Below are 14586 nucleotides of genomic sequence, written 5' to 3' on the forward strand. Positions count from 1 at the left end.
TGATTTACTCAAACCAGTGCTTGATAATTGTGTTCTTTGAGATAAATGTTGATCTCTGAAACCTCTGACATAGAGATCTTGTCCCATTTCCATTTTTTTAAATTTTGATAACCATGTAAAGGGAGGAAAACTAGTACTACTAAAAGACACCATGGATGACCGATTGTCGGGAGGATTCTGGTAAATTTATGTTTTTTTCTTTTTTCTTTTTTTTTTTCTTTTTTTTTCTAAACGTTGATGATAGAGATCTAAGTAATCTATGATGACACCCCTAGTTTATTGGTTTATTGGTGGGACATTTTATTTTTTTTAAATGTTGATGATATAGTTCCAACTAATCCATGATGAGACCCATAGTTTATTGGTGGACAAATGGTGAAGGTGTCCATGTCCATAAATTTAGTTCAATGTTGAAAGCTTACAAATTTATTGAGCTGAGCTATCTGAAACAATGTTTTGAACTTGATTTTATTCACGAGATGTATTAATAAGTTATTGGTGATTAGTAGTGTTGAAAATATAGGTAATTCTAAAATATTAGTGAGGATTAAAAAAAAACATCTTATTAGTAATATCAGCAAATATAGCAAACATAAGAAAAAGCATAATATATTTTCTTTTTCATATTTTATACATATAAATAAATAAAAACATGAAATAAACACATTGACACATAAAAGTGAGGAAAACACTCATATATATAATGTGGTGGATGTAAATTAAAAATGATACATCAAAAACAATACCAATGTTCAATCAAGGACTCAAATGTGGAGAACCAATAAAAAATAACATCACATATAGAAAATTATCTCATCATCATGAGTTATATGTAGCAAAACAAATAAAACAAACTAGCTACATATGTGTCACCTCCCTAGTAGCTATTTTTTTGTCTTTTTCATTAATTGCTTCGAGAGTCTTTTGTATAAGCTTCGCACTAGAAACTGTACAAAGCCCAACATCATGTCCAGGGAGTCTAGCCAAATGTTGCACGAAGTTAGGATATTTCTTGGAAGTAGGTCCTTGGAAAAGTCATTTCCCAAAAATCTAGGAAGCGCCTACTATATATATATATATATATATATATGTATGTATGTATATATATATATATATATTGCATTTATATTAAAAAAAAAATCCAAAATACCAAATTAGTTGTCAAAGACATGAAAAAATGCATATTTTTACATAAATCAAGATAGATATAGCATCCAAGTACATCAATGATTAATTATTCTAGCTTTAACCATCTAGAATCTAGATTACTCCTCTCTTGTCCATCTTCTTCATCTACTTCGATTCTCTAGTGATATTAGTCAACATTGCCCAATTTTGATCAAACAACCTAATCCAAGCCTTCTAATATGGTAGAGAAAGCTTAACATGTCTGATCAATGATTTTGACTTGAGTGAAGGGTACATTTTTACGAAGGCCATGGAAAAGGAGTTGAAAAATCAACAACACAAACACTGGGGTACACATGGGGCTCAGTGCTCTTGATTAAATGCCAATCACATGCCCTCATACACGATATAATCCAATGAAATGCCACAATCCAATTGATCCTGAAAAATATTATGTCTGCTAAATTTTGAATGGTAAATGAAATTCCATTTTCTCCGTATGAAGTATGATTAAGTTAGAACCACTCTAAAACATCATGAGTCATTTTATGTTAATGTTAAGAATTTAACATTACCATTAGGCAACATGTAGGAAGCATCTAGGGAGAATCAAGTAGCACCTTGGGAGAATTCTAAAAGCATAGTTCCTCAAATATAAGTTCGTAATTTCTAAGAAAAGAAATAAAAGAACTCCACGAAACATGTGAACCATCCACCTTCTTTTGGATATGGTCACAATATACGACATATACACGTCTAAAACAGATGATCCTTTCCAGATCCACGGATCGGCCAGCTAGAATCGTGGATCGGGCTTGTGTAGATCGGAAATTTCACCCATGAAATTTAATTCATATAATGTTCTTTAGATTTTTTGTGATTTGAATTTTTTTAGCTTTTATAATTTGACTTTTTTTTAGATTTCATTTAATTTACTAGGGTATTATCATTTATTTATTTTAAAAATAAATTATATTGGATGGTTTGAAACATATAAGCAAGGAAAATGCACACTTTTTAATTCATAAAGTATGAGTCATTATTCATTTGTCTAAAAGATAAACTAAGAAGTGTGATTCATAGATCATACTCTATAGTTCAGAGCAAAAAAATTCACACTTTTCAAAACATAAAGTGTGATTCATTATTCAATTGTCTAAAAAATAAACAAAAAAATGTGATTTATTCATTCGTCTACAAAATAAACTAAAAAATTGATGTATTATTTATTTGTTTTAAAAAAACCATATACGATTGTTGTTACACCAAAACCTGTAGGTGTTAGTAAACAGACACATCGCTAACATCGCTAGATTTAAGCACATGGCACGAAACACACGGGAGCATTGGATCAACACCGCCATTAACGAGGAGCGCAATAATCTCCCCCCTCAACGCAAGCCAGGTGTGTTTCAAACTCGAGACCTTTGGGTCTGATACCACTTGTAATCCAGAGCGTACATAACAAACATCGGATTTATACTCAGAGACTTTGATGGCAATACCAGAGAATAATTCACAGAGATAGAGAAATGGGGAAACAACAAGATTACTCGGTCAGAAACGGCGGAAATAGATAAAACAATCACTGGAGAACAGAAATCACTTTGCATTACATAACAAGCTTGGGGCCTCGCTTGGTTTCTTTCCTTGGCCAGAGAAATTACAAATTTATAGAGGCTCAAGAAGGATTTAAATTCTTATATGTGATTCACGTGGAGATCTAAAAAGATCTAGAAACTAATAGCAGTGTGGAGATCTAGAAAGATCTGATCTGGAAAGATCTAGAATACTACATGAATTTGACTTCACACTTAACATTTATAGTCTAGATAAATCGTACTCTATAGTTCATAACAAAAAAAAATGCACACTTTTCAAAACATAAAGTGTGACTCATTATTCATTTGTCTAAAAAAATAAACTAAAAATGTGATTTTTTCTTTATTTGTTTTAAAAAACCATATTAGATAATTCAAAAAATCTGAAAAAAAATGCACACTTTTCAAAACATAAAGTGTGATTATTTATATAAAATATAAACCACACTGATGGTTCCAAACATCTACACAAAAAAATATATATTAAAGTTATTGAACTTAACGTGTCTCTCTGGTTTAACAAGAATTTCATAATTTGACCTTGGCAATCAGCAATCTAAAACACAGTAATGAATATAACGGAATGAGACGCTAATCTGGGAGTAAAGATTCATATTAAAACTGATCTCTGGTATTTATGTAAAGGATTACAAAGCTTCAATAGAGGGACGATATGAATGTAACGAACAAATTTTGCTGCAAACATATTTAATATCAATAAGAGAATAATGCCTCGTCTTCCCTGCATGCCTGTTGCCCACTGTTCTTTCGAATACACGAATAATCCAATCCTCTGAATCGCCCTGACGGTACGACAATTCAAACCCCATTGGTTTCGAACTGCCGACATGCTTCTCTTGGTGTCAGGAAGGGCAAACCCTGAGAGGAGGCCTCATGTTTTCTCCCCTCTCACCACTCTGGTGACTTCATATCTAAACACTCGGCCCTGATCTTCTGCCGAGATTCGTACCCATATTAGAAATGAATCCACCGAAGAGGCCCAGTGCTGTAACCCTAAGCGGTTATCGGATGAAGATCTGAAACAGAATTAATGTCGTCGGCGTGAATAAGAGCACAAACTGAAGATTACTGAAGTCGAGTAAAGAGACGTAAACAACGACTGAACTCAAATGGGGATGAATTCTCTTATCAGAACAGGGAAGGCATCTGCGAATACCGGCAAGGGTATACACAATGTGTATACATCCATCCTTTTAAGAGTAAAACGAGATAAAGAAGACAGTGGGCCACCGAACATATCCATGAATTTAGGCGACCTTTATGGACGTGTCGAGAGTACTCTCGATGATGGATTGAATGTGATGATTATTTCCTACACTTTAATATAACCTTATAGTTAGGATTGGAAATCTCGATAGTACTCTAAATAATGGAAATTCCATGATCATTTTCTACACTTTCACATAAAGTTTATATATATGGTTGAAACATTAAAGTTATTTTGGTTCTTGGGTACCTTGCAAATGTTTAGCAGACTGCTAAATAATTCGAACATTTAAGGTAAGATTTTGAGAAATAAAATCAGATTTTTTGCTGTTTGAAGTATATTTTCGAAATAGAACATTTTCATATATATATAATTTACTTAGTGCATTTGAACGGCCTGCAGTTTTTTATTTATTTTCTTGTATATCTAAAATATTGAAATGAGAATCAATTTGTTTAGATTATTTTTTTTTGTTATTATTGTATGGTTTTATTTTCTAGCTTTTTCATTTTTCATGTATGTAAAATATTGAATTGAACATCATTTAGAAAAGGTTTAATAACTATTTTTTTCTATAAAATTTTAAATATATATAAAATATTAAAGTGATAAATTATTTATTTAAAAAATGTGCACTAGTTTTATAAATATCTTGTTAGCATTGGAGTAAAGTGATAAATTTCTTACCAATTATTTTTTATATATGTAAATTTTGATACAAAGTTTTAGAGTTGAAATGATATATCTGAAGATTGAGAGTAGAGAATTGTCACCTCAATTTTTTAATTAAAAAAATTATTATTTACAATTTATTTTGGCAAATTTTCACTTTAATATTTATAAGAGAAATTGAAACAGTATATGATGACAAAGTAACATAGCATGAATGTTATAATTGGGTTGAACTTTTTTAATATCTTCCCATGACATCATAAGAGTCTTAGAATGACTAAATTCAAAAAAAGGTTGTGTTTGTTATTAGATTGGTCATCATGGGCTATGACTTTTTTTTACCTAAATAGTTTGATTATTTAGGAGGTTTTTAGATCCAGTTTGATGTGAAACTTTCCCTCCAACTACTTATTTCCTTTTTAGGTGTGCAGTTGAACTATTCTCTCAACAATTTCTTACTATTCTAATATAATGTGTTTATCTTGAAAGACACCTTTATGTATTTATACATGAATTATTTGTTGAATAGAACACTCATAGTTAGGGCATTTTGATGTTACTAATATCTTATACATATGTAGGATCACTTTAGGGGAGAGTAGATTATTTTGGGAGTGATGCTATAGTTTGTTTATAGCATTTTGTTATCAAACTCTTGTAGTCTTTCATATCATTAGAGAACTTGGCTTGTTGTTATTATGAAATTCAATATAAATAGTGGATATCCATTAGAGATGATGTGCATAGCCTTGTATTTTTGTATAGAGCTAAACAATGTTTGAAGCATAATTCACTATATTATGTGTCGATTCAATTCATGTGGTGCTATGTAGATAACTATATAGATTGCTTAAAAAAATCCATCCCAAAAACGAAAAACAGCCTTTTGAAGAAATAGTCATATAGAGGTGTGGCTAAAGAATTTGGTACACCTCTTTTACAACTATCATTTTGAAAGTAGAATTAATTTCATTGGAAAGAATGTGTAGAGAAATTCACCCTTTAATGCATGGAAGGATTTTGATGATGTAATTACTAAATTACTAAATCAATGGATGCATCATATTTATTGAAAACCCATGCATTCATTATTTTTTAATTTTAAAGGCCTATGTGTCGTCTACATTATAATTTCAGTTGGCTATGTTGTTGATTTATGATAGAAGGTCATAGCTCAAGCATTAAGAATGCTAAAAATCTAAATGATTGTACAAGTGAAAAAACACAAAGTACTAAGAATGGCACTTAAATGAAGAGTATACAATGTGAGTTAGCTTGTAGTATTTCTAATATAGCAGAACATGGTGCAAATGTGAAGAATGATCAACACTAATGACCATTATTTTGGTAGTCATAACTTTTTTAGTTTTAATGATCATTGAAGTGCGAGTTGGATTAAAATAAATAATATGGAAATTCTCATGGATGCCACTCATTTACTATCAGATGTAGATACATTGTTACTTCCCTATTAACAATCTAGTAATTTAGTTGGGAAGAAACCCTTTTCAAAATTTTGGATTTTTTTCATCTTGTGATGTGCATTCATGTTCATAATGTATGCCACATCATTGTCTTCTTTAGTAATTAATATGATGACCATAATTCTGTGCTTGAAATTTCATTCGCTTTGTATGTTATTGAGCATAGTGAACTCAATATGTGATAACATATTTTTTATAATTGACTACTTTAACATTTCCTTGACAAAGCATATAAGGTCTACAAAATATATTGGACAAGCATGTTGAAGATTGATCCAAGTGTCAAATGAAAATGCCTATTATATGTATGTCTCTAGAAAAAATAAACATTTAAGCTTTAAAAACCATCTTCCCACTGACCAAAGCGTATCTCCAACAATCGTCAAGCCGACGGTTGCTCTTCGCATCAATGTATTCATTTGCGGAAAACCCATGTATTTGGCCTGCAAATCTAACATTACAACTCTAGGCAACGAATCATTTGATGAACCCAATACCACTCTCTCCCTCCAAAAGCTTATCACAAAACGTCGCTTCCCAGGAGGTTAACCGGGTTACTTAACTCTCTTCAAAGTGAAACTCTACCACTTCGACTATATTCATTTCTACAAGTATGGAAGATTCGATCTCCAGTGTTCAATTTACACATTAATCTTGTTAATACTGATGGCTTTATGGGCCAAATAGCAACAACTAACAATTAATATACATGAGCTTAAATTTGTGGAATAGTAGACACTTAATGGTGCCTTACAAGCTATGGCCTTTAAGGAAGAAACATTCGTTAACATAAAGAGATGTTCCCCACGTGAGACTTCTTCCCCTAGAAACATCCTCTACCCCCTGCCCATAAACCTTTCAAAACTATCATCTATCGTTCTCCCCACATTCAGTTTCTGCATATTAAGAATCAATTAATAAATTCGTAACTATTTATCGACCGTTTAATTTACTCTGTCATGAACAGGACGAGAAGAAGAACAACAACTTCCTCCACTCAACCCGCTTTGCAAAACTTCGGAGACGCTTGAATTAATCCCCTCATTCAGTTTCACGAGAACCAAGAATCAATTTAATCACTGATTCGTAACTTTTGATTTTACATTTGGTTATTTGGTTATTTATGAGAGGAATATTACATACTCCCCCCTTAACATGAACACCATCCTCGGTGTTCATCTCTCGTTGGAACTTTAGATTGTACTCATGGTATAACCATCTAAACCACACAAAATGTGATCCTTTCTCTTTAAAATCAAATATTTCATTCCAAAAAATGACAACAAACAAAATAGTAATGATATAGTCATAAGAAAGACCAATAGTCATAAGCATTCATAACTACAAAAATATGCAAGCTCTAATTGCCATTACTTGACCCTTATTCAAATTCATAATAAACAATTCTTTATGTCAACTTACCATTACTTACCATCTACTCTTGAAAATCATGAGCACTTTGCATAAGCATTTTAATAGTGGATGAACAGCCCATCAACCCTCCACGGTAAGTAATCCTGTAATATGTGACAAACAAATTCAATAGCATTAGTCATAATATTGTGAGTCAAAGGAACTACTTTTAACTATCAACCAATTGTGCAATGTTAGATGATTTTTAAATCACAATACTTTTACAAGTACATAAGAGATCATCACTGCTCCACATGCACACTAAATTAACTCTCACTAAAGACATCCACAAAGTACTTCTAAAAGTACCAAAAGAGCACCTAGCTCTCTAATCATTAAACAACCAATCACTGCATCAAGTGAAAATTGTCTTAGCCCCTACTAAGACATTCACAGGATTAGTAACATAGTAAAGGAATTAACATTTCCATTAACTCCTTATTGAGCACTAAGCTCATTTCCTATTAAATGTGCATAACATATTTTACACAACTATATATAGAATTCATTTTTAACACAACATATAGCTGATTAGTTAATTTCTTTAGCTATGAGAACCACAATAGGCTAAAGAATTCCCAACCCATGGAAATTGGTTTCCACAACCAAATCGAGTCATTTTCACATCCAGATAGTTTCTTTGATAGAGACCTTACCAGGTCTAACATGGAATTCCACAGGCCAACCAACTCAAGAATTCCAATGACCACATAAACTCTTTTCCCTTATTCAGATAATTTATCTCTAGGGAGAAGAAATCCGGGTAGACAAGTACCATCAACCCCTTTGGGCAGGTAACTGCCATCAACCAAAGCATTCTAGCCTTTTACAATCCGGGGAGACAAGTACCATCAACCCCTCCGGGCAGGTAAATGCCATCAACCCAAGGCATTCTAGCCTTTCACAACTATCTGCAACTGTCTGGAATTTTAAATTTCTCTTTTATCACTCTTTCCCAAAGTAATCTACATAATGAACCATATAATCAATATCATTAAAAAAACAAACATGCATGTACACCATGCATCTACACTTAACCCTCATCATGGGTCCACAACATCTAGATTGAAAGGAAGCACAACTGACATACATGTTGTATGCATTCTGATTTCCAAATAACACAATCATGCATATCATATAACCTTATTCTTTTTCATTTATGATTTCAATTCTCATTGCAACATTTTACGTGACGAGTTTTCTTGTTGCCATTAAGCTACCACTACTTAATCCCATCAACAACGTTAGTTATACATATGCATCATTTAACAAGTATTCACTTCCCTAATCTTTTTAGTTTGCGACACAATACTATCATGCATAAAAGTATATGCAAATATTCATTACAATGTAAATGGCTATGGTAGTTGAGGTAACAATCTAAACATTTCCAATTCCCATAATGTATTGCCATCAATAGACCAATACAGGAAGTAACTACCATAAACACTTGTTTGCGAATTGTGATAAGCTTAAATCAAATTCAATTCACACTCCTAAGTGCTATTAGTTAGTCAAACAACACTAACCAATCACAACTACCAATCATCTAAATGAAACCATGGCAAAACTTAATCAAAAATTAGTTATGGCAATCAAGTTTCGCTGCTTGACTCATTGCATATTTTCAATATCTAAAGGGGTTCTTCTAATGTCCTTTTAGCACAATTTGTCATCATGTTCAAGGATTTTTCCCATAATTTACATCCATGCATTGGCTCATTAAGTTTCTTTCATTGTAACTTCAATCTTGCTTAATAAATGCATCATTGTTATTGCCATATTTACAAATCAGAAGTGGGTAGTTGATTGTCACTTTTCTCAATGAGTGTTCAATATTGTTCTTAAGTGCGAAAAAAGTTTCATTGTCTTTTATCCTCATCAGGAATCCAATGTCATGAACATAGCTATGCAACAACTTTATTACTTACTACTCAAAGCAATTATAAACATGAATCACACATATCATGCCGAAAGTAGTGTGCTATATAAATCAATATGTGAATGGTTAAACTCATACCTAAGTTAATGCCCACTGACAACATACCTCAATTTCCTTTCCGCTTACCAATTCCCAAAGGCGCTAGTGCTGCAACCTTTAGCTTTGATACCACTTGTCACATACCCTGGTAACCTCGCATGTAAAAGCAGGGAGTTAGAATTTTTTTTATACAAATTACCCACAAGTAATTATCAAATTCATAACTCCACAATTCCTCATTAAGCATTAGATATAATGTTCATTAGTACATAAGGTATATTTCAATAGAAGACAGTATGTTGGATCACCATTTGCATAACCATTAACCACCATTGTGGTAGTGTAATAACATAAACTGTCTCATGAACCTTCCGTCCATTTTATGATTTTCCTTAACCATCTTAAATAATCACGTACTAGGAAATTATGATTATCACATCAAATAGAGAAACATCATCATCAAGGATTCAACATCATCCAACTAACACAAAAGACAATCACACCATTAAACACTGATATACCCTGGAAACCCCGTAGGGTGAAAACCAACAAACGTTTAATCTTATTATTAAATGATCGTGAGGGATTTCACCCCTCATTCAATGGCTTATAAGGGATTCCATCCCTTAACCATTATTATAAAATCATTACAATGAATTATCATTAAGTTGTCACATAACTAGCTAAAAGCTAATACAATTTCCATGTAATCTTTTACTTACATACCGCCACATGCAACATTCCTTGTGCTGTCATTTTTCTAGCATTGGATGATCCTGCAACTCAAACTCATCTACGTGGACCATTAATCCTTTTCCTACCACAATGTTAAACATCACCTTTCTTTGGCACCAACCGCCATTGTTTCCTGTCAATGTTGTCATCAACAAGCTTTGGCAACAAGATTAGATACCATATTAATCAATCAATAATAAACCTCTAAAAGAGATCTTTAAACATCTACTCATATGCATGAACGCGAATGACATACTATTTAACCAATACATATACTCAAGTAAATATTGTTTTACCTCCACAATGTTTATCCACACTAATGCATAATTCTCTTTAAGAGATCTAACTCATTAGTTCTACTAACATGTATAACACAATCGTTGTATCTTCATACATGTAATAAACTATTGTTTCTATGCTTAAGAACATATTTTCTTTTCACATAGTTATTTTTGAGAACTCAACATAGTTTCTCTATCATACAAAGAACATAACTCTTATATCACAATTACTATTCTTTGTGCATACATTAGCTTATCATAATAGCACTTCTTTAACGTATGCAACACATATTCCCTTCACTAGAATACTACCATCATTTCATGCAACAAACCACATACTTCTTTCTTAAAGGAAGTCATTGTAACCTCATTTCTCTATCTTCCTATATGAGGGTTCCTCATGCTTCCCTTTCAAGGAATTAATTAGATATCCATCTTTATCAAGATACAATAACAAGGTTAACTTACCCTTTATCCATCAAAAGCAATAAATCGACACAACTCATCTAACAAGAAAAACTTTTCAAGAGATTATTATTTTCAAGAAAGTTAAAATAATCATTTTCTCTACGTACACACAAAATCATACAAAATAGTACTTCCACAGTCACAACAACTACCCTTATGTGCATGCAACATGTGTTTTTGCTAACACAATTACTTTTACTTCAATGCACATAATCTTTCGATGAAACAAGTATGGATTCTTGGTATGATATGAACACTATTCATATGTTTTTCAATAACAAAAAACTCTATTTTTGTTTCAAGAGATCTTCTCAAAAAATCCATCATCTTCATACATGAAGTATGCACACTTTTCTAAAAAGAGAACTATATAAATAAATATCTATGAGCCTAGAACCGCATCATTAGCTAATTCTATCATGCATGTAATGCATAATTATTTCACATGAACTTAGAAATTAGCTAGTATCAAAATGCCATTAGCATAAATCCATTTTCAAGAAACTTTTATAAAAATACTTAGTTTAATTCAAGAAAACTTGGCCACTTTTCACACTATGCCCTCAAGAAATTTATATGCCTCATCTTCTTTTCTCAAGAAGATATTTTGGCTATATTTAGCAAGGATTTTATTCCAAGAAAATGAAGAGAGACAAGCATTTCACGCACAAGACTCACATGTAGTCTTTCTAAGAGGAACTACCTATTTTCTTTACCAAGACAACATACAAAATAATCATTCTTTAACATATTTTCTTTACCAAGAAAACATATTAAATATTCAATCTTTTACTGCATGCACTAACATATTTTCTTTACCAAGAAAACATATAAAATAGTCATTCTTTTACTGCATGTATTAACATATTCTCTTACCAAGAAAACATATAGAATAACCATTCTTTCACTGCATGCACTAAAATTCTTTCTTTACCAAGAAAACATATAAAATATTCCTATATTTTTCTTCAAGAAAGTGGCAAGTTACTTATCTTTTCCATGGTAGCCTCCTTGCCTCCATCACACATTTGGAAGATAACAACTCTCCCCTCAGCAGTTCCTTCTCCAACTATTGCAGGCCTAGATTAGCGTTTCCAAGAGCCATCTTCCCACTGACCAAAACGTATCTCCAGCAATCGTCAAGCCGGTAGTTGCTCTTCGCATTAATGTATTCATTTGTACAAAACCCACGTATTTGGCCTGCAAATCTAACATTACAACTTGAGGCATCGAATCATTCGATGAACCCAATACTGCTCTCTCCCTCCAAAATCTTATCATAAAACGTCGCTTCCCAGGAGGTTAATCGGGTAACTTAACTCTCTTCAAAGTGAAACTCTACCACTTCGACTATATTCATTTCTACAAGTCTGGAAGATTCAACCTCCAGTGTTCGATTTACAGATTAATTGTGCTAAGAGTGATGGCTTTATGGGCCAAATAGCAATAGCTAACAATCGATATACATGAGCTTAAATTTGTGGAATACTAGACACTTAAGAGTGCCTTACAAGCTACGACCTTGAAGGAAGAAACGTTCGTTAACATAAAGAGATGTTCCCCGCGCGAGACTTCTTCCCCCAGAATCCTCGTCTGCCCCCCATCAATAAACCTTTCAAAACTATCATCTATCGTTCTCCCTGCATTCAGTTTCCGCATATCAAGAATCAATTAATAAATTCGTAACTATTTATCAACCATTTAATGTACTCTGTCATGAACAGGACGAGAAGAAGAAGAACAACTTCCTCAACTCAACCCCCTTTGTGGAACTTCAGAGACGCTTGAATTAATCCCCTCATTCAGTTTCACGAGAATCAAGAATCAATTTAATCACTAATTCGTAACTTTTGATTTTACATTTGGTTATTTGGTTATTTACGAGAGGAATATTACATTGACATTTTGACTAAGTCAAATAATAAAATAAAAAGATTAATATAATGTGACGTAAACCTTTTAACTTGGTCAAATAAAAGAAAAATATAAAAATAAAAATAAGAAAACAAAATGAAGCCCATAAAAATAAAATAATAATAAAAATAAAAATGACCTATGTTATTGACTCATGGCACTCACAACCCGTGATATTAACCCATTATATTCATGTGTAATAGCCCTATTTAAAGGGGGGAATTAAACCATCCTAAATTCATCTTAACTCCAAATCTAATATGGTTCAAGAGGGATCAAATCTCTTTCAATCAAACCTCTTTTATAGTGAAAATACATTTGATCCCACTTGATAGATCCATAATTAACATGAATATATGTTAATTACTAATTAATAATTGAATTTTATTTATTTAACAATTTTTAAAATTATTAAAAAAATCCATAAAAATAAATAATATCTATATATATATAGATATATATAATTTTAAATTGGAAAAAGAAATTCAAAATATAAATATTAAAATGAAATTAAAAAACCTCTATTCATTACTTTGCCATGGGTAGCAATTTTAACGAAACCCTTTAACTTTACAAAAATTTAATATAAATATAATACGCATTATATATACAATATATTATTTTATATAGAATAATATTTATGATAATAATATTAAAATAATAATCTAATTTTTAAAACAAAAATTATATTAAATAATGTATAAAAACTTATTTGTAAAACCAGAAATTAGATTATTTAAATAGTTTTGTATTTACTTGAGAAAAGGAAAAATGCCCTTCTTGAAATATAATAATAAGTCATTTAAAAGAGTCATAAATATTACATTATGTATATATCAATTATTAAAAGGAAAATGTATATATTTTATTTAAAAAATATTAACAATATTTTTTTAATTTATTTTTAATAATTTTTTAAAATAAATATATATTTTAGTATTAAAATGCATGAGATAAATTTAATATAATTAATAGTGGAATGCATTTTTTTAAGATATTTCATTTAAAACATAAAATAAATGTGGCTACAAAATTCATATTCAAATTTCCTAAAATGTCTTACTCATCCTAGCATGTTTGGGGTGGCCTTATATCATGTGCATATTAAATCAATTCAGTTGCTAAATATAATTCATAATTGTAAATATTTTATGTTATATGTCAAATTTATAATAACATTTAATTTTATTAAAAATCTTAAACATATTAATATGGAAAAAAATATTTAAATTTAATATTATATTATGTTAATTTAGTTCAAATATTTTAGTCTTAGTATTTTTTTATCTCATATTTACTATTTAATTTTATTTACAATTTATTTTAAAAATTATAATTATAAATTTGATTGGTTGAAGTTTTAAATTTTATTATTCATTTTTTTTTAAAACCCTGAATCTATTCATGTACATAAAAATATAATGTAAACAGAAAAATTTTACTCCCAAAACTTCTTACCATTAAATAAAATAAAAAATTGAAACATTTTAACTCGACCGATTATTACAACTCGGCGGAGATCGAAGGTTTATGGCAAGGAATTCTCCTCGCCAGGAACCTAAATCTGCAGCCCCTGATCGTGGAAGGAGATTCCCAGATACTTATAAACATGGCCAGGAGACTTCAGAATGGCTCTCAAGCAGGAAAAATCACTAACAGCTGGAGACTTGCAGCCAGACTA

Source organism: Pinus tabuliformis, chromosome 8 (assembly GCF_031772625.1).
Source record: "Pinus tabuliformis cultivar Carrire ecotype Pingquan chromosome 8, CPIR1, whole genome shotgun sequence".
NCBI lineage: Eukaryota > Viridiplantae > Streptophyta > Pinopsida > Pinales > Pinaceae > Pinus > Pinus tabuliformis.